Below are 21,203 nucleotides of genomic sequence, written 5' to 3' on the forward strand. Positions count from 1 at the left end.
GTTAAATGAAAATAACATTAAAAAATCAAAACAAATGCATTCAACGAAATAATTCTACAATATATATTCGATTTAGATAAAATGTAAGTACCATACTCCATTGATGTAATACCCTATCAGTGAACCTAAGATAAATTAACCTAAAACATGATACTAAGTTTATAGAATAATTTTTTTCTTTAAAATTTTACAAACAATAATGTAAAACAATGTGGAAGCAAAGTATCATAAGATAACACATGCACATAAATATAACTTGAACATTGATTAGAAGTCTCAAGGGCTCAATAATGTTGAATTACTTAATAGTTAATTAATGATAAAGATAACTCATACATACAAAGTCACACATCCATGGATGAGCATGAAGTACATAATCACCTAAGTGACTACATAGATACAAATGATACCATGAAATATGTACACAATGAAATAACATCCAATGCACAAGTCATGGGGAATGTAATAATGACCAAGTAAAAACTACAACACAATATTCAAAAACATTACAACTAATATACTACTAAATGATACAAAATACAAAATATGAAATATAAGAACAAGTCTCCAATAATGATAAACAAGGAACTACAACTACTCCAAGGGTCATCCAACACACAAACACAAACATTAAACCTCAATGGTAATATAATCACTACCACCCAACCATGTAGAATTAAAGGTCCACTCCCACCATGCTAAGGAGATAACAAGAAACCCCACTTGAGAAATAAATAAATAAAAATCACATAAAGAAACTAAGAATGAGATCCTAAAAAGTTATCTATATTATTAAATTGTACTACATACATTAAGAATGTGATACACACTAATCAATAGGAAAATGAAAAACCTACAAAGGAGACTTAGGTTATATGTTACAAGAGTTTCCGCACATGTCATCTACTTGAGTTACCCTGGACTCATCTCTCTAGACCCACATGTCATCTACTTGAGTTACCCTAGACTCATCTCTCTAGACCCTAGAGCCTCAAGCATTGGGTTATCATAACTTTGACACTTTGGACCTTGGACCCTAAATATTATCCATGTAGAACTACAATACCCTCTCATGAATATAAGGTACTCTAAGCATACCTACTCTCTAGGTATTATCTCACTCTTTTCCTCAACCTATACAAGAACTCAAGGAATGAGTGAGGCAATATCACTAATCATGTTTTTAATGTGATCTTGAATTTTATTTAGTGATTTATCACTTATAACAAACTTGAGATAGGTTACCCTAGATCTAGCATTTTTAGGCCTTGAACCTATAGTAAGCCACTCCCTGGATATGCACCTAGATAACCTCCCCTAAGCTCACATCACAAATAGGTCTCATAAATTATAAAGGAATGATAATAAAATCTAGCTCCTCAATGAGACAATTACAACAAATATTAGTCCTTAAACCATACATTAAAATACACTCTAAAAAGTTTACAAAATAATGAGTTTATGTTTGGGTAAAATAATCATGACCATGTTAATATCACATAAACACTAAAAAATACACATCATAAAGATGATGACAACAACCCCCAAACCTCTAGGGTACTACTCCTAAAGCTGACATAATTCTTATATGACCATCACCAAATAAAGCAATAAATACACCTAACAAACAATTCACAAAATCAATCTTAGATATCAAACAATTCAAGTATTAACTAGAGACCAAATTGATTGTAAAATATTCATATAAAATTATAGGTGCACATACACCATTTTTAAAACTTTTAAAGTAACCTCCCATGAAGAATTCTCCAAAATTGTTTCTGATTTGCTTAACAATGTTTCTACAAAGGATAAAGATCAAAGTTCTAATGCAAATATGAAAGTTCCTATGCCACTATTCAGAATTCATTGCATCGGTTCAGAATTACAGATTTAGTTTGATATGATTTATTATGCTTCATCAGCTTCATGTTCATAATCTGACTTAGAAAAAGGTACACACAGATCTCTTACTGGGGAAGAGGTTGCTAGACATGCCAAAGTTGATGGATATTGCTGCTATATATGGACATGACAATTTAGATTTGACACAATTACTAGTTTTCAATTCTTTAAAGTCACAACTAGGATTGGTTGACAATTTGGGAGGAGTGATTCCTCAGTTCTTGCTTATAGTTGATACAATGGATCATTGGTGCTCCTTTTTCTTAGAGGTCCTACCTTCCTCTAGAGAAAATGAGAATTCATCAATTGGACAACTTCATGGAGATCTTTGGGAGGTATTGGACTTCATAAATGATGTAGTTGTTATTGTAGATGCCTTTATGGAAGCCTATGCTCCTACTGCACCATTATTCATCTCTTCAGGAGTTTCCAAGGAAGGTAACCAAGAATTGCTTCCAAGGCTTGCTTATATGCACGAGACACTGGTACCAGTAGTAGAGAAAGGATTGAATTTGACATCAAAATATACCATTAAATATTCTTCCAACAACTTAGAGTTGCATCTACAACCATGTTTGAAGATGTTGTGTGCAAGAATAGTAAAGTTTGCTTTGAAGCTACTGTATACTTGTTATCTCACTCAAACATTTAATGACAAAAAACTCTTATCATTCAAGTTCAATGATATTTCCAGCACAAGTTGAGGATCCAGGACTAAGGTGTAATGGCCCTCCTCAAATCTACTCTCAAAAAATGCTGATGAAAGCTCAAGGAATTTCATCAAACAATTCACATGCAAGGGACGTATGACTGATATAGTTTTTCAGCTAGCTTCAAATGACTTTTTTTTTCAATTTGTATCAATGAGATTCTTATGCTAGAAGACTCCAAATGGACTACACAATGGCCTAACATGAGTGTGCTACTAATTTTGACAATATTCAGTGCATATATATGATCTAAGCATGAGAAATGAACACCTACAGCCAACTGGCATTTTTACAAACAGTTGGTATGCAAACTAGCTAGTTGATAAATAATGATATTGAATTGCTTAAATGACACTAGCAACTATTATCTTCTTAATTTGCAATAAAATTTCTAAGACAATGCTCATGAAATATGGCCAAGACTTTTGGCATTTACATGGATTATAAAATGATAATGCTGGTATAATGCACACTTACAGCTGAAACTTATAACACCTAAAAAAAAATACTAATAAAGGAACCTGGTTGTAGATGGCTGTAATAATTTTCTTCAATGCTGCCCCTTCTACTTTGCTTTGTGATTTTCTTTTTCAAACTACTTTTTCGGACTGCTTTTTTTGGCCTGCTTTTTCAGTTCCGCTTTTTCAGACTGCTTTTTTGGCCTGCTTTTTCGGTTCCGCTTTTTTAGAATGCTTTTTCGTATCTACTTTTTCAAACTACTACCCTGTTGAATCTCAAGACCATCTCTTTCAATGGCGTCAATATTTCCAGCTTGAAGGGATTTCGTCCTTCAAACTATTGAGACATAATCTTCAAAAAATTTCCCAATTTCTTTGATATTTCTAAGCCTGAATAAATGAGGGCTATCCTCTTTCTTTTAATCCCTTCCTCACTTGCTCCACACTTCCGTCTTGCCAATGTGGGATAATACATGAGTTTTAATATTACTTATTTTTTTCCTTTTACAAAGTCCATGTATGTACTGAAAAGGGGGACTCTTGATTTTTTATAAAGTGACTTTATGAAACATTATAATATTTAATTTTAAATAGTCACTTTACCATTATAACTTCAAACATTAAAATAATATACCAAATAAACTCGAAATCTCACATATAATAGCTCATCAGAAAGAGCCCAACAAAATGCATCTCATCCTGTCATTGAAAATTGAAGGCACTACATGCCCCTATTGGCTTACTAAAAATAGTAAGTCTTTCCGAAAACCCAACAAACGAACTCCGTTTGGCCTGTAATTAAATTTGACTAGGCCAAATAACCTCAGGATCCCCTTTGAAGTCCTGGTTAGCCCTCGGGACCATACAAGAATGGGCTAACAAAAACATACATCCAGACTGGCTAAGTGGGGGACATTACAGTCTACCCTTCCTGAAATTTCTTCTCCCCAAGCAATGGCTGAACAAAAAACTAGTTGCTCCACCTGGATCCCAAATGTAGTCATAAACTGTATTACTGTCAGTCAACGTAGGCTCCTGCAACAACCTCTGAAATATAATGAAGAGGAATCCATGAATGAATCATGAATCACGGTGCAACTGAACTCCAAATCCACTACTGCCATAGTCAAGAACCCATGAGGCAAAAACTCTCAAAATATCAGACCCCAAGTAGAGTAGATCACCCAAACTGTCAACATAATAAACACCATCCACACAACCCACCATGTTATGCGAAATGCACACTCCAACTCTGCTACAATGGTGACCACTCCCACATGAAATTGCACCAAATAAAGAGAATCCACACACTGTACATCTGTTGTAGTTAACACAACTCTACAGATTACTGGCCACTGTCTCATAACCATAACACCCATGCACTGCTGATGGTGAATAGTCATTACATGGTAGATAGCAAAAATGAGAGCCCAGTCCAAAACTGTCTTCCATCAACTCCTCAACACATGGATCAAAAGAAAACTGATGAACATATCCTGTAGTATAATGTCGATAAAAAGAACCAATCCCAATCAAAGACTCATCATGCAGACATGATACGACCAACTGTGACCAATCATTAGCTAAGTCAGATGATAATATAGCCGAGGGTGTAGAATCAACAACATCACTAGTCTCTGTGCCCTTCAAATCAAACATACCACAATGCTCAACTGCAGTGCCTAACTCAGCTGAACCTACCTCTAGTGGAAACGTACCAAATATGCCAATACTAGTGTCGTGGACAGATATATCCTCATCTCCACTACCTTTATCAACCTCGACCATGGACATCCTCGAATCACCAGACACCATAGTCCATGATTGTATAGAATTTGGTAAAGATTGAAGTCTTTCTAACTCCATGTCACCTTAGCTAAATAAAACTGTGACTCCTTGAAAGCCAACTGTGTACTCTCAAGAAACTCAGAAGTCACCTCGAGCTACTGAGTAAGCTCACTCACCTCATCTTCCCTGACCAATAACACGTCATATGTTGTACTGCCCCACTTCATAAGATAATCTCTGTCAACTGCCAACTGAATATAATCCTATCTCAGAATCCGGATAGCCTCCCATAAAGAGTGGATCTTTGTCAAGGAAAGATAACTGCCTCCCTACTCATCACTAGTAGGAAAACCCCATCCATAAACTGCTAATAACTGACGAGCAGAGTCAAAATGTTGGCAAGCGATAGAAATGTCTTGCTCACTTACTTTCAATTGACTAGACACATGATGGCACTGGCTAGACTGTCTCCTACAAACCTCCTCTGACACACTGTCTAAAGGAGTATCCTCAAAGTTACTGCTCTCTAGAGTATTACCATCTATATCCTGTGAATCAACTCCAAAGCTCATATCAACATATAGAGTATCAAATTCTATAGCACTGTTGTCCAACTCCTCTATACCAAAAGAAATTTTCAAGGAAACTAAGTCTCCAAAACTGCCCACTGCATCCTCCTAGATGTCATCAATGCCAATATGATCCTGGGACTCATCTATACACACTGCCAAATATGAAAGATCATCAACACATTCCAGCAAGAATGGTCAACTGGATATATGAACAAAGCCCAACATCGATGTATAAAAACTAATACCAACATCAGACAAGCTGCTGGCACAAGAAAAGAAAAAACCATGCAATCTGCTAATCAAATCCATGATAGCACCCAAACAATCACTGCTACCAGAAAGTGTTAAAGATCTCCAGTCAACTGAATCCCAAATGCCAATGTAACAATCTTGAGTCCATATCCATAAACTAGAATTAGCTGGTAACTCAAGCAAACTCCTCACCTGAGTAATATGACCAATACCAACTAACTCCACATACATGTCTGACATTGTCCCTATATCCTGGATATGAATGCAAGATGAACTCGCAACATTGTCAACGACCACATATGATCTGCCTGTTGTAGAAAGCTGAGCATCAGGAGTGCAAGATGAAACTAAACTCAATTCCATGTCATGCTTATCCCCATGTCCCTCCCAGTCCTGTAATGCCAAGGGAATATTAACCAAAGAAGCTCGAGTGTCCTCAAGCTCATGAGAAAGCTTGTCAACTTCCTCCTCCTTTCTCCTCAAGGCATCTAAATAGTCTTTGACAAGGCTACGAAGATGGTCACGATCTGATAGAAGATGTAAATAACTCAACTTCATCATTCCCATTCCTTCCCTAATCGCCTGTGAAGATGATGCAGATAGACCATTACCTGAAGATGTGCTAATGTCTCCCTGCATCGAATTTGCATGTCTGTTAAGCTCCTCATACAAGTTTTTGCCTGTCATAGGGAAGGTACAATCCTTAGGCCTATCAAAGCATTCAATCAGTCTCTCCATAAACTCCACATATGAGGTAATGTGTGCATAACCCATAGTGACCATACCATGATGCCACCACTTGTGTGCTAACCCATCCAAGTGAATTGCCGCATACTTAATAGCTTCTTTCTTAGGCATAGGGTTCAATTGAAAGTATGTGTCAAGCTTTTGAACCCAAGCTCTTGCTGTAGACTTCCCCGAGCCATCATAATATGGTAACTGAAGTTTCCCTACTTTATTCCATAGCTCATAGCTTTGGTTCCTGTCATGTCCACGTGGCATATGCTTCATCCGCACATCTATATACTCCCTAAAGGTAATTGCAGCAATAAAATTTGGACCTTTGGCTTCTCAATCTCTCTTCAGCTAGTCCTGTATATTAGTGATCTAGGGCTCTAGTACAGGTTGCTCTGGAGCTCTAGGAGGAAATGTGGGAATCATGGGCCGTGAACTCATTGTCCTAGTATGCTAGGGTGCATGACCGAAATTGTTCCCAACTTGTTTGCCTCCATTATGTGTCCCATCCTGATTATTACCATTCTAATTATTTCCTCCACCCACATTAGCATTCAACCCCATTTGACGAGCCATCATCTGAATCATAATCTCCAATCTCTGACTCTGTTCCTGTGCTCTCTACTCTGTTGATCGCTGTCCTTGTGCTAAGGTGTCTAATAACTATAAGAATCTTTCCTTTCCCTAATCTGGATTGGCATTCCTGCCTCTGCCTAATCCTGTATTCATGTCATCTTAGTCACCCATATTGCTGACTTGATCCAAGAATACCTCCTCTGTGTCTGTATGACTGGATTCTATGTCCACCTGCACGGATGAACTAGATTGTTCGCTCTGCAAGTCTGAAATCCTATTTTGTCTTGCTCTAGTATTGCGGAAATTATAAGGCCCCTGTCGCATGCTCAAACATAAATGCTCTGATTTTAGTGTTTTGACATTTTTTCAAACACTTTCCCCTCTATCCGGTTGTTCCAAATTCCCTATGAGACCTCCATAGGATGGTAGGACTTATAGCTCTGATACCACTGTAATAACCCCAATCGGTAAAACACCAAAAATCTTTATACTTTAGTTGTTTGACATTTTGTCAAACACTTTGCTAGCAAGCTCTAATACCACTATAATGGACCCTTGTAATGAGCTTTGATACCACTATAATGGCCCTCCTCAAATTTGCTATCAAAAAATGCTGATGAAAGCTCAAGGAATTTCATCAAACAATTCACATTCAAGGGACGTATGACTAATATAGTTTTTCAGCTAGCTTTAAACGACTTTTTTTTCAATTCGCATCAATGAGATTCTTACGCTAGAAGACTCCAAATGGACTACACAATGGCCTAACATGAGTGTGCTACTAATTTTGACAATATTCAGTGCATATATATGATCTAAGCATGAGAAATGAACACCTACAGCCAACTGGCATTTTTACAAACAGTTGCTATGCAAACTAACTAGTTGATAAATAATGATATTGAATTGCTTAAATGACACCAGCAACTATTATCTTCTTAATTTGCAATGAAATTTCTAATACAATGCTCCTGAAATATGGCCAAGACTTTTGGCATTTACATGGATTATAAAATGATAATGCTGGTATAATGCACACTTATAGCTAAAACTTATAACACCTAAAAAAAAATACTAATAAAGGAACCTGGTTGTAGATGGTTGTAATAATTTTCTTCAATGCTGCCCCTTCTGCTTTGCTTTTTCGATTTGCTTTTTTGAACTGCTTTTTCGGTTCCACTTTTTTCGGACTACTTTTTCGGCCTGCTTTTTTAGTTTCGCTTTTTCAGACTGCTTTTTCGTATCTACTTTTTCAGACTGCTACCCTGTTGAATCTCAAGACCATCTCTTTCAATGGCATCAATATTTCCAACTTGAAGGGATTTCATCTTTCAAACTATTGAGGCATAATCTCTAGAAAATTTCCCAATTTCTTTGATATTTCTAAGCCTGAATAAATGAGGGCTATCCTCTTTCTTTTAATCCCTTCCTCACTTGCTCCACGCTTCTGTCTTGCCAGTGTGAGATAATACATGAGTTTTAGTATTACTTCTTTTTTTCCTTTTACAAAGTCCATGTATGTACTCAAAAGGGGGACTCTTGATTTTGTATAAAGTGACTTTATGAAACATTATAATATTTAATTTTAAATAGTCACTTTACCATTATAACTTCAAACATTAAAATAATATACCAAATAAACTCGAAATCTCACATATAATAGCTCATCAGAAAGAGCCCAATAAAACGCATCTCATCTTGTCACTGAAAATTGAAGGCACTGCATCCCCCTATTGGCTTACTAAAAATAGTAATTCTTTCTGAAAACCCAACAAACAAACTCTGTTTGGCCTGTAATTAAATTTGACTAGGCCAAATAACCTCAGGATCCCCTTTGAAGTCTTGGTTAGCCCTCGGGACCATACAAGAATGGGCTAACGACAACATACATCCAGACTGGCTAAGTGGGGGACATTACATAAGGAGTGAGATTACTAGTGAAATGGTTGCAATATCTGGTAGTTTTGATAGGCTTACTATGAGTGGATCATTTCTCTAGAATCTTGACAAAAGACAAACTTATGAACAAGATTGATGAGCTTTGTCATAATGGATGGATGCACTTGGATGAAGCACAATACGGTTATATATCCCAGTTAACAGGTAACTCAAAGCCCCAAAAGTTGAGAAACTATAAGATAGATGAGGGAGCTCCTGACATTTCTAGCTTGACATTGAAGGATGAGTTCAACTCTATAGAAGAGACTACAATTCATGAGTCAAAAATTAGTGAAATCAAGGACATTTTTCCTACATATGGCTATGGTTTCTCGGCTACTTGTTTGGATGTTTATAATGATAATCATCAAGAAGTGATTCAACACATTTTAAATGGGACACTTCATCCAGATTTGTTATCTTTGGATACCATTCTTCAGGTGAATTGCAGGCGGCTCGTGAAAATTACCTTCTCGTGGTCCCAGCATTTCTATTTGCTATTAATAATTATCTCAAGTTCATCATGCAACTTTATTTCAATCCAGCAACAGTGAAGATGCTTAGTAACTCAAAGGTTCTTGTTATTGCAATGCTATTAAAAGTTGTCATGCAATGAAGGTTTTCAATAATGCAGTGGGTGCCACATAGGCTCTCCACCATTAGAGAGGCACATCGAATATCAGTTGTGAGAAGGGCCCTTGTTATCATGCATCAGAGAGATGAAGTGGAGTACTAGAGAGAGCGATGTGTCATTGTCCACAAAGCATAAGCTTCAAAACCTTGAATATTCTGCCGCCACAAACAAGGAATCATTATTGGGCTGATGCACTATAGGAAATTGTATTTTGGTGTGAATGGCACAACATCAAAGTCTTTACAAATTGCCAGTTTTGAATAATGGCTTTGGCAGTTCTTGTTGTAACATTCGATCAAATGCTGATAGCCTCCATTGAGTAGTCATCTAAATGCATTATGAAGGTTTCAAAACAATTCATAGCCGCTAGTGGATGAATCTTGCAGGTTGCTAAGTAACATGCACGTCATAATGGTTCCATTATATCAAGGAAGATGTTAGGGATGGATACTTGCAATGCTCATCTTCCCCACTATTTTCTATTGTGATCGATGCCTTCACAAATCAAAAGTGTCATATTACACTTCTTCCCAGTCTGCCAATGCGAGAGCATGTGGATATGAGTCCCTTGCAGCAAGCTTGAACAATGGTGATGTGGCTACAGCGAGCACCAAACTATATAGGGATGGGATTGGATGTGGTGGTTGCTATCAAATCAGATGCATTGACCTAACGATTTGCATCAAACCAGGTGTAAAAGTTGTGGTTTCAGACCTCATTCAAAACAATCAGATAGATTTTGTGCTGCCCAATAGCACTTTTGTAAAGATGGCACAACCCACAAAATCTTCCAAGCTTGTGAGGATGGGTATTGTGGATATCGAGTACAAACGGTAAGAACATGACAGTGGAGATAGACAAGATCAGCAATTACCCATACTTTCTTGCTCTGCAATTTTTGTACCAAGGAGGGCAAACGGATATCATGGCCATTGAAGTTGCCCCTATGGGATCTTCAAGGTGGAAATCAATGACTCGCAACCATGGGGCGAAAAACCTAATGTCACAGTCCATCTCCAGTTTTCTACCAAGTGAGAAACTAAAAATGAATTTTTCGCTATAGGGCAGTCACCAAGTGCATTGCAGGGCAAGCACAATGAATCCAAGGATATCGAGTTGGAAACATTTGCAGAATAGAAAAGAAGACCTTTGAGCAAAGATCACTATGGTGAAAATGCCGCATTGTTTATTTATGCAACGCAGTTCTTCAATAGCGTGGCTTTCCTGCCAATACTTGTAAACCTTGTGACATATTTCAATGAGGTTATCCATTTGGAAATCGCGGAATCAACCACTACACTCACAAATTTTTTCGATACTACATTTATGGTGGTGCTACTCGGAGGACTGATTTTTGACTCTTATGTTGACAGATTCAAGATGACCTTTTCTTCTGCTTGTATAGAGCTTGTTAGGTACATTATATTATTAGTACAAGCACACTATGAATCATTAAAGCCCCTAGCATGCAACTCACTGGATCATAATTCTACATGTGCAAAAGTGGGTAGAGCCAAAGCTATGATGGATGCCTCAAGGGTACTCTATTTCCATTTGGAGCCGACCAGTTCAAAGAAACTAATCCTAAAGAAAAGACTAAAATATCCACCTATTTCAACACGTATTTCTTTAGCAACAATGTGGGAGCCACCATTGGAGTAACAGTTGTAGTATGGGTGATGAACAACAAGGATTGGGTTCCTATCACTTGTGTTATATTGGTTTGTCTATTTGCCTTGCAACATTATGAGACACATAGGGTGGGAATGATTTTTGTGACTTGGTTTGTGTGCATTAGTGCACTTGGTCTGTACAAAATTTTTCATTGGAACTCACCCTATGCATGCACAACACACATTATACAAATTTGTAAAGCTACGATTAGTGCTCGAGGCATATTCGGTCTCCAAGTACTATGAAGCAGACATTAGACCTGATAAGTAATGCAAGGGATACAAGGAGTGCACATTCTATCAATACATATGAACTATTTGATAGAATGTCTTGAAAATGGTCTTCTCTGAATTTAGAACTGAGAACTTAAACTTTGAAAAACCTCTTCATTTTGCCTGCAACAAATCATTATGTAGAAGATCATGATTTCCCTTTCTCAATGAAGGAAGGCAATTTGTAATTGGTGCTAGACTAGATGTAAAAGAATCTGGGCTAGTCAAATTTTGGAAATGAAGAGTCAGGGAATCCCAACAATGCCAATATTTAGAAGACGATTTCAAACTTTGAAGAATCTTTTGCATTAAAACCATAAAGAGCGATTCCATTAAAATGGTCAAGGTATTAAAGTTAAAAGAATGGGATTCCAAAAGATTGAAAATAGATTATCATTAAAAAATGATTAAAAACTTGGATTAGAAAGAATCGATTATTTTGGTGACTAAAGGGCGATAGTCAGAATAGGGAAATGTTAAATAGGAATTTGATGCAAGAAAAAGGGGTTCTTCTTTTTAGAATTTGATGCACAAAAAAGGGGTTCTTCTTTTTTGAAAGAGTGGGTATTGCTGGAGTAGAAGGGAGACAATAGTTTCATTTATGCATTTCATTTCATGTACTTAGGGGATTTGTATTCTGATTTTTGTAGTTGATTTGACAAAGGGATTGTAAGCAAATAAAGTCTAAGTATTCTTATTTGTTTTGTTCAATGTGAAAGGAGGTTTTATATTGAATTAGAGCATTTGGTTATTACTTTTCTGATTATAATCAATCGGAGCATGGTTGTATTCAATTTTGAGCACTTTCTTTCATCTTGAGTCAAATGGTGAATGGGTTGTAGATCAGAGTATTTTCAACTATTTCTATTGCAAAGATTAGAATGTTTAATCTTATTTTATTTTAGTTTCATTGCACTTACATAACTTACATTCATATTGCATTACCAGTATCAAGAAGTCACGGGAATTGTGGGTTCTTGGCATTGGCTAGATTTAGGAGTTAAAATCTGCCTGAGTTAGTTATGTCTAGGGCTAGCTTGGTTTTTCCTCTTTCCTTCTCAGGATAAGAATGAGCCCAATTAGTTTAGGAACAAACAAGATTCATTGAATACCATTCGATGAGGGAGCTGTACCTTTTCAATTTAGAGGAAATCTATCAACCTGATGATAGATTATCCACTTGTTGGTATCGGGTCGTTCTTTTAGATTTGGGCATTTGAGAGTTAAATTAGAAATAACCAAATTTGTTTACCAACAAAAATTCACAAGCATAATCAAACATTAAGTGCTTGATAATAAAATAATGACATTATCTTTCCAACTACAAATATCATTACTATTAAAACTTGAATCGTTAAAATATCTACAATTAAAATACAACAATTAACTTTAGAATAATATTATTTATTTACTAATAATAAATTTAATGTTAATATTTAATATTTATCATAACTAACAATAGTTTAAAAATAACTCTTGAATAGCAATAAATGTTGCAATTTTCCCTCCACCCATTTTTTTAAATTTTGTTTTTTATTTAAATTTTTTATAATAATTTTTTAGACCTCTTTTTTTGATAAATTTGATTGGATTTTCTTTTCCAACTAATTCAGTTTTAATTATTTATAAAGACTTTGAAACCTAAAATGATATCTTTTATATATGCCAATATGAATTGTTTTGTTAATAAGTTTCCTAATGGAGGACAGCAACTTGTAATTATACAATTTTTAAAATAATGCCAATAGGTTTTCAAAACACTATAAAATATGAATCACAAATAGTTTCCTTTTTTTTCATCAAAACATTATGTGGATGATTTGTATGTTTATCTAATGTTCCTAGAATAGTTCTTGGTTTTTTGCCCAAGAAATTTAATTAATCAATTCAAACTATAAAAAAAAATTAAAAATCAAATGATAAACCTTAATACAATTAAAATCATGATTTTTAATAATTAATTCTAATCACAAAGTAGACAACTTCTGTAGTGCCTCTCCTGTTTGCAGTCTATACCTTGTCTATTTTGATTCGAGAGATACTTGATACTCTTATTGTTATTTGTATTTTGAGATGACATGAGGGTTGAAAGATATACTTTAATTTAGTACCATGGATACTTACTACTATGATGTTCAGTTTATCATATTTGTATGCTGATGCCATTTTGAGATGATAGTAGATCTATGATGATGTTTGATTATTTGGTATTTGGACATACTTTCTGATTATGTTATGTGATGGATTTAATGCTATGGTTATTTACTTCATTCTTGTATCTCAAATGTGAGTGATGTAAATGGATTAATTAGGTATTTAATGCATTTTTTCTTTAGCTATGATATTCTATGCAATCATACTTGATCATGTGTTTTAGTGTGCAGGAATTATATCCCTAGCAGTGGCACATGGAGTTAGTGATTCAACTATTCATATTTACCAATGTCGTCCCTGTATGGTCAATGTATCCTTATTTGAAATTGTTTAATTTAAAACCTTTTGGTGATTATTAAATCTGAACTCATATGTATTATGTGATTAGACCAGTAAGCATGTCTGTGCATTTAGAGGTTAGCATTATTGCAAAAGTTGTTTAGTGATTATCTGTGATTTTGAGTTTTCAAGCTTTAAATCTTTTTGGATTTAATTTTTGGCAGCTTTTCCTTAGGTAAATTTTCATTACAGATAATAACCTATTTTTGGTTGGGTCAATTCGGAGTCTAGCTAGTCTAGTTGGCTATGTGCCCTAATCGAATATTCACTCAAAAAGTGAATAAGTATTGAAAAAAAGAGTTTTCATTATTCACTTCACTTTTTCAAATTAGAAATTTGAGAGCTCTTTTGAGAATCCTCTTCTAAAGGATTCAATTTCTGTTCATTCTGGGAGCTGTGAGCGTGGGTTTTTCCTGAGATCAAACTCATTGGATCTGGCTCAAGGACTTGGTGGGATATTTATTTTATTATGTGGGTTTCAGTTCTACCCTTTTTTTATCAAGTATGGCATTCATGTTTTATTATTTTCGCTCTATTTTAGCTTTTGTTTCTATTGCCCCACTTTTCACCCTGTGACCATTTTGCAAGAATGGAAATTTTGTGTCTTAGTTAAGTCTAGGTATGTCTAGGTCTAGTTTTAATTTCCCTTAGGTGAAAAGAGTCTCCATCAAATTTTCCATCTTTCCCTTCTCCCACATCTCATGCCTAGTTGGTTTCCCTTGATGTTGTGAGTTTATGGGTAGCTTAGTACTTAATTCGATGGAGGTTCTTACAACATACAAAAGTTGTTCACAAAGCTAGGCTTGTTCATGACTTATCACATTTTTCAATGAAAGAAGGAAGCTTGCAAAACATCGAGCATCGCCTTCTCCTTGGTGGGTTTTCAACCCATGAAGGCGATTTTTTTCAAGGACCAATAGATGATGCTTATGGGCCTATATAAGAAGATAATGAGCTATTTTGTGGAAAATCCTTATTTTCATTACAATATTCTACCTTCGGAAGCATTCCAGATTTATCACAGTGTTTAGAATCTCTTAAGTGGAAAACTCAAAAATGACTTCCCCTCAATAGGCTTTTGACCCATGAAGTCCATTTTTCGCCAAAGGCAATTGTAAAAGAAGAAACAAGGAAGTAGGCCCTCTTTTCAACTTTTGTAGTCCTTTCAAGATTTTTTGAACTCAAAGGAAATATTAACTTAAAGGATAAAGTTTAAAGGAGGGTCTGGGCAGAAAAATGGAAATCATCTTCTCCTCGGTGGGTTTTCAACCCATGAGGACGATTTTCTACATTCAAGAGAAAATCAACTTTGTAAGTGTATCGGGCCCATGAATTATACATAAAACATCTTAAGATGATAATGGAAATGATCTAGCCATAGTGGGAAAGGTATTTTGAGTAGAATTCAATTGGGCAGACATTTCCTTGTGGGGTACTCTTTTCCTAATTCTCTGAAACTTAGTGGGAAATGGAAAAGTAAGAATGAAAGAAAGGAAAGTTACCGTTGGACCAACAAAAATAATGAAAAGACATTGAAATATCTGTTAGAGCTCCTGCATTTATTGTTTCAATAGATTTATCCTTTAATTCATTCATGTGGCATGAATCCTAAAGATCAACGGATGAATTGAGGCTCCTATATAGATGGAAACATAACAGTTACTCAAACTACCATTTTTTTTTCTTGAACTATCATTCTATTAAATTGCACAATGTTTTCAAATAGTCTATATTTGTGAATTCAATATCCTATTCTTCATCTAGATTTGAAATTGCAATTTACTTCATTCTCTAATAGAATGACAACTAGATTTGTGACATTCAATGGGCTAAATGGAATCAATTCCACATTGTAGAATTTCATGGATACTTCACTCCATTTTTATGACATGCAAGATTTTCAAAGGAGGTTGAAGTTGGAGCCGATTCATCCCATAACTAAAAAGCTTCGAGGAAGTGGACTAGTAGAGGTAGTTGGTTTCTCGGTGGTAGTCCAAGCTCCAAAATTATTTATGAATGCATAAATCACTACAACCTAGATACTAGATAGAACATGTTACTTGATCATATAGTATTAATCTCTATTGATAGACAAACTGTGATGAATTATTTTCAGGTTCCAGAAGGAGAGGAGTTTTTGGACTTGACAGTAGGAGGAGCAATGTCTAAGTTCTTCGTGAAGAAGATGGTGTGGAGGAAGGAAATTATGCAATCCTAGTTTTAAAAACCGCAGAGTGCCAAGAGTAAGGTCCCCAAAACTCTATTTGGTACTAACCTCAAACTTGAGATTGTAAACATTCTGGTTCTCTTGCATAGATTGAAATGTGAGGTAGAGGCTTTGAATTTTGTTGAACATTATTTCATTTTGGTACAAGTTATTTGTTCATATATACAATATATTGATTGGGCCCATGAGGTAAGTGAAAATCTTTCCAAACCTCTTAGCGTCGTGAAGTTCTACAACACCTTTTATATGTCTTCCTTTTTAATTTACATGTAAGCATCTCTACAATTATGGCCAAGCCTTCCAAGAATAGAAAACTTTCCTAACGATGTGAAGTGTTGTGATTTCTATCCATGTTTGCAATTGCAAAATAGTTATGCAGAGTATGTCAAAGTTAATGATGCATTTACAATGACAATCTGTAGGGAACTCCAATGATGCTCAAAGAGGAGATTCAGTCCGGAGGCAATGGCGGCTATTAGTCAATTCAGAAGCTATTTTATCCAGTTCTCATCTTTCTCATATTTATGTCTTGCAACTTTTCATGGATTCCCCCAAAATCTGCCTAGGTATTAGAGCAACATGATCGTGTTGATAGAAATCATGAGACAGGTGATCCAGGTGAACGTGCTAAGCAAAAGCTTGAAGAAGGGATATGAGTTCCCTATGAAAGTAGGAGCTTATAGTTGCAAGTCTTGCTCTGATGTAAAGAATATGCTCAAAATTTTTGAGATGAAATATAAATTGGACATGTATGAGGTCTTGAGACCTATGTTTGATCTGAATGGATATGCTAGGAAGGTGTTGCAGATTGGAAGTGTGATCAAACACATTATCAAATTGTTGAAGACTATTGGGTGGATTGCAAAGATGAGTTTGAAAGTTGAGATCATACTTTTACCAAGCTCACAGTGGAGCAAATAAAAACATATAATATCAATCTTAATGTTGAAGGATTGGAGGACGATGGAAAAAATGTGTATAGTAATACATATTTGACTAAGTTAAGGAATACTCATATTATTTTGGAGCCCTATGAGGATGGTGAGGAAGATTTAGACATTATGATGGACCGAATCATCAAAAGAACTAGGAAGTGGGTTAAATGGACAACCAAAAGAAGTTAGAGTAAAGGCACGGCCACTCAAGCTTCTCCAGCAGTTGCAACTCCCTCTTCCTCCTAGAGTGCCACACCTGGCATAACACAAGCTACCACTCAAGGGCCAGCTCAACCTTCAAGAGGAGGTGATCAACCTCCAAACAAGTGCATTCCCATAGCTAAGACTTGTCATGATGGCTCCCTCCCAGTCATTGGAACCCAAACTAGTGCTAAAGAGAAGAAGATAGAGGAGCCAAAGGATAGTGCTATTACACCAGTTCCCTCTCCTCATGTTAGCCCAATTTCCTCTCCCCATCATAGCCCAATTCTACTAGCAAGTGCTACACTTCTACAACCAAGTGGCTCCTCGATATAGATAGTAGATTTGGGAAATGGAAAGAGTAGTAGTAGTGGATCTACTAAATTTTATGAGGCAACGAAGAAGACCTCAAAGGTGGAGAAAGGCCAGAGTTCTTCCAAGCTCATTTCTCAGGCCCTGAAGAATCCCTTCTCTTCAACTGCGATGACCATCACTCTAGTTAAGAAGAAGATTTTTAGCATAGAATCACTTGGAACGGCCTCCATAGTGATAGGCACTAATTCTTGGCTAGAGGATATTTTGGAGAGGAAGACAAGAATGAAAGATAAAAGTACCCCCACCAAGGATACCATATCCCTTGCAATTCATTCTATGTCTGCATTGACCAAGGTTAAGAAGCAAAAAACTTTGTCTATACTTGGGCAAGATCCAGAAACAGGGCACCTAACAATGGAGATAGCCAAGCCCAATAAAGAAGGAAGAATTGAAGATATGACTCTGTATGATTTTACTATGCATTCGATGGACCTTGGAGAAGCCAGACATGACACTAAGGTTGGCTTGTGGAAGTCAACCAATGAAGTAATTAAGGGGCAATTGGAAAGCCTGAAATTATCAAAAGCTAGGATGAAGGTTGAGATAGAAAGGTTTAACAGATTCATCAAAAAATTGGTTACTCCATTGGCAACTATCTCCAGCATATCAGTAACAAGAAATCCTACTACTGCTAAAGTTCAAGCTCTTATTTCTCAACTTTAGGAAGATAGGCACTTTGGCCAAATTGGTAAAGATTGGATTGGGAAGCTCAAATTAGAGGGAGCCGCTATTATAGAGCAAATTGGCAATGTTATCTTAAGATTAGAAACAGAGAAAGATAACATCTTGGCAAATAGCAATACTTTGACTAGAGAAAGAATGAAGTGTAAGGATTGTGTTTCTCTTCTGAAGATGATCATCCAAATAAAGGCAAAGAAAGCCATTGAAGAAAAAATCTTTCCTAAGGGAGACAAACCTCTAATTGAATGGCTTCAAAGCATGTAGTTCAAGTCAGGAATGATCCTATTAGCAGATAAAGGACTTAAGGAAATAGAGGATAAAGTGAAGAAGACCCAAGATAGAGGATTCAAAATCATGAAGGGGCTACATACAAATTCACAGACTAGCAACCAAGGGAAAGCACTCATTGGGATAAACTTCATGAAGGTGTAATGTCCCCTCTTTAGTTCGACATGACATTGATCATGGATTTTGCCTATTCCAGACTCTCGTAGGCAAATGGTGTGGAGAGAGAGTCAATTCTGCGGATCAGATGGTCATATCTTGCTCTTGAAGAAGTGTTAAGAGGTTATATTTTATTATTATGTGTTATTGGGGCCTACATGTTATAATTTTAAGTTGAGTTGCACTTTTTATTTTATAAAATTACTTTATTATAAAAAGTGCATTATAATGAGATTTTATAAAGGATGTTTCTAGAAGTTCTAGCAACTTCTTAGAAAAGTGAATAAATAGAGGGTTGGGCCTCTCATTTTGGACATGCTTGGATTTGAGATTTCTTCTACTTCTTCCATTGTGGAGCAAATTTGTAGTCTCTTGGGTCTGCAAATTATTTGATCTTTGGGAACGAATCACTCCCTTGGATTGGCGACTTTGAGGGTGTGAAATATCACCTAAATTGTTGCATTTGAGGAGTTGGTAATTCAGCCATCTCATTTGGACTTCATTGAGATTCAGTTATAAGGGTTTACTTTGGTTGGAATAAGGGTTTCAATTGTGCCCTAGCATATGTGGATTGATTAACAGGGTTTGTAGACACAGTTGTGCATTATTTTCAGACTGCCAATCCAGGGTTTGGACCCACATTTTTGCTCATAACTCCTAATTGGCTTGACGGATGAATTTCATATTTTAGGGGGTAATTCAGCAACCCTAGGTGCCCAGATTTATTTCTTTTGGAGTGACAAAAAATGCTGCAATATTTTTATCTAGCAGTCGTACCAGGCCGTACCTGTACGGCCCTGTCAGTTAGGCAGCAACAGTAATTTTGTGAGTTGGTTTGGGGCAGATTGTGAGGTCTTCGTGTGGCATTAATTCAGCATCCATATCCAAAAAAATTGGAGCTATTCCAGTAATATTGCAGCCTTATTCGGTTACATGCCAACTGTTTGACAAAATTCCTAAGTCCAGTTTGAGGGTTTCAGTGGCCTTTATAGTAAGGGTCATTACAGTGGTATCAGAGCTATAAGTCCTGCCATCCTGTGGAGGTCTTATAGGGAATTTGGAATAGCTGGATAGAGGGAAAGTGTTTGACGAAATTTCAAAACACTAAAATTAGAACATTTATGAGCATGCAACAGAGGCTTTATAATTTTCGCAATACCAAAGCAAGACAATATAGGATTTCAGACCTGTAGAGTGAATAGTCTAGCTCATCTGTATAGGTGGATATAGAATCCAGTCATACAGACACAGGGGAGGTATTCTTTGATCAAGACTATGACTACAATATGGATAGAGGCGGGAATGCCGGTCCAGATCAGCAAGAGGAAAGATTTTTACAATTATTAGACACTTTGGCACAGGGATAGCGATTAGCCGAATAAAGAGCACAGGAACAAAATCAGAGAATGGAGCTTATGATGCAGATGATGGCTCGTCAAATGGGGTTGAACGCTAACATAGGTGGAGGAAATAATCAGAATGGTAACAATTAGAATGGGAATAATCAGGATGGGATACATAATGGAGGCGAACAAATTGGGAACAATTTCGGTCATGCACCCCAGCAAGCTAGGACAGTGAGTTCGAGACCTATGATTCCCACATTCCTTCCTAGAGCTCCAGAGTAGCCAGTACCAGAACCCCAGATCACTGACATACAGGATTAGATGAGGAGAGATTGGGAAGCAGGAGGTCCAGACTTTACAGTTGTAATCACCTTTAGAGAGTATATGGATGTGCGGATGAAGCATATGCCCCGTGGACATGACAGGACTCAGAGCTATGAGTTACGAAAGAAAGTAGGGAAACTTTAGTTACCATATTATGATGGCTTAGGGAAGTCTACAGCAAGAGCTTGGGTTCAAAAACTTGACACATACTTTCAATTGAACCCTATGTTTGAGGAAGAAGCTATTAAGTATGCAGCAATTCACCTGGATGGGTTAGCACACGAGTGGTGGCATCATGGTATGATCACTATGGGTCATGCACACATTACCTCATATGTGGAGTTTACAGAGAGACTGATTGAACGTTTTGATAAGAAGGATCCAGAACTCCATTTCAAGGAGTTAGCTCAGCTTAAACAATGGGGATCATTGGAAACATACATTTCAGAGTTTCAAAAACTTGCAGTGTTAGTAATAGATGTATATGAACGGAGGCTATTGGTTTTATTTATGGATGTGCTAGTTGATCCGTTGAGAGGATGGATTAAAGCTCTCAACCCTCCCACTTTGCAGGAAGCCATTAAGAAAGCTCGTGACATGGATTCCTCTTCAGCTTCTAAAAATAAATTCCAGGCAAAAAGTTTCCCTTCAGGAAAAGATAGG

At 36.4% G+C, this 21,203-nt stretch overlaps 2 pseudogenes; both read left to right on the forward strand.

The window, feature by feature from the left end:
• Window positions 1–453: 453 nt before the first annotated feature.
• Window positions 454–9,758, forward strand: LOC149541225 (uncharacterized; annotated as a pseudogene).
• A 73-nt stretch (window positions 9,759–9,831) lies between these two features.
• LOC149541226 (expansin-like A2 pseudogene) lies at window positions 9,832–10,631 on the forward strand (annotated as a pseudogene).
• Window positions 10,632–21,203: the final 10,572 nt, after the last annotated feature.

The sequence above is a fragment of the Cupressus sempervirens genome, chromosome 9 (assembly GCF_028749045.1).
Source record: "Cupressus sempervirens isolate cs-2001-9-10 chromosome 9, ASM2874904v1, whole genome shotgun sequence".
Classification (NCBI taxonomy): Eukaryota; Viridiplantae; Streptophyta; class Pinopsida; order Cupressales; family Cupressaceae; genus Cupressus; species Cupressus sempervirens.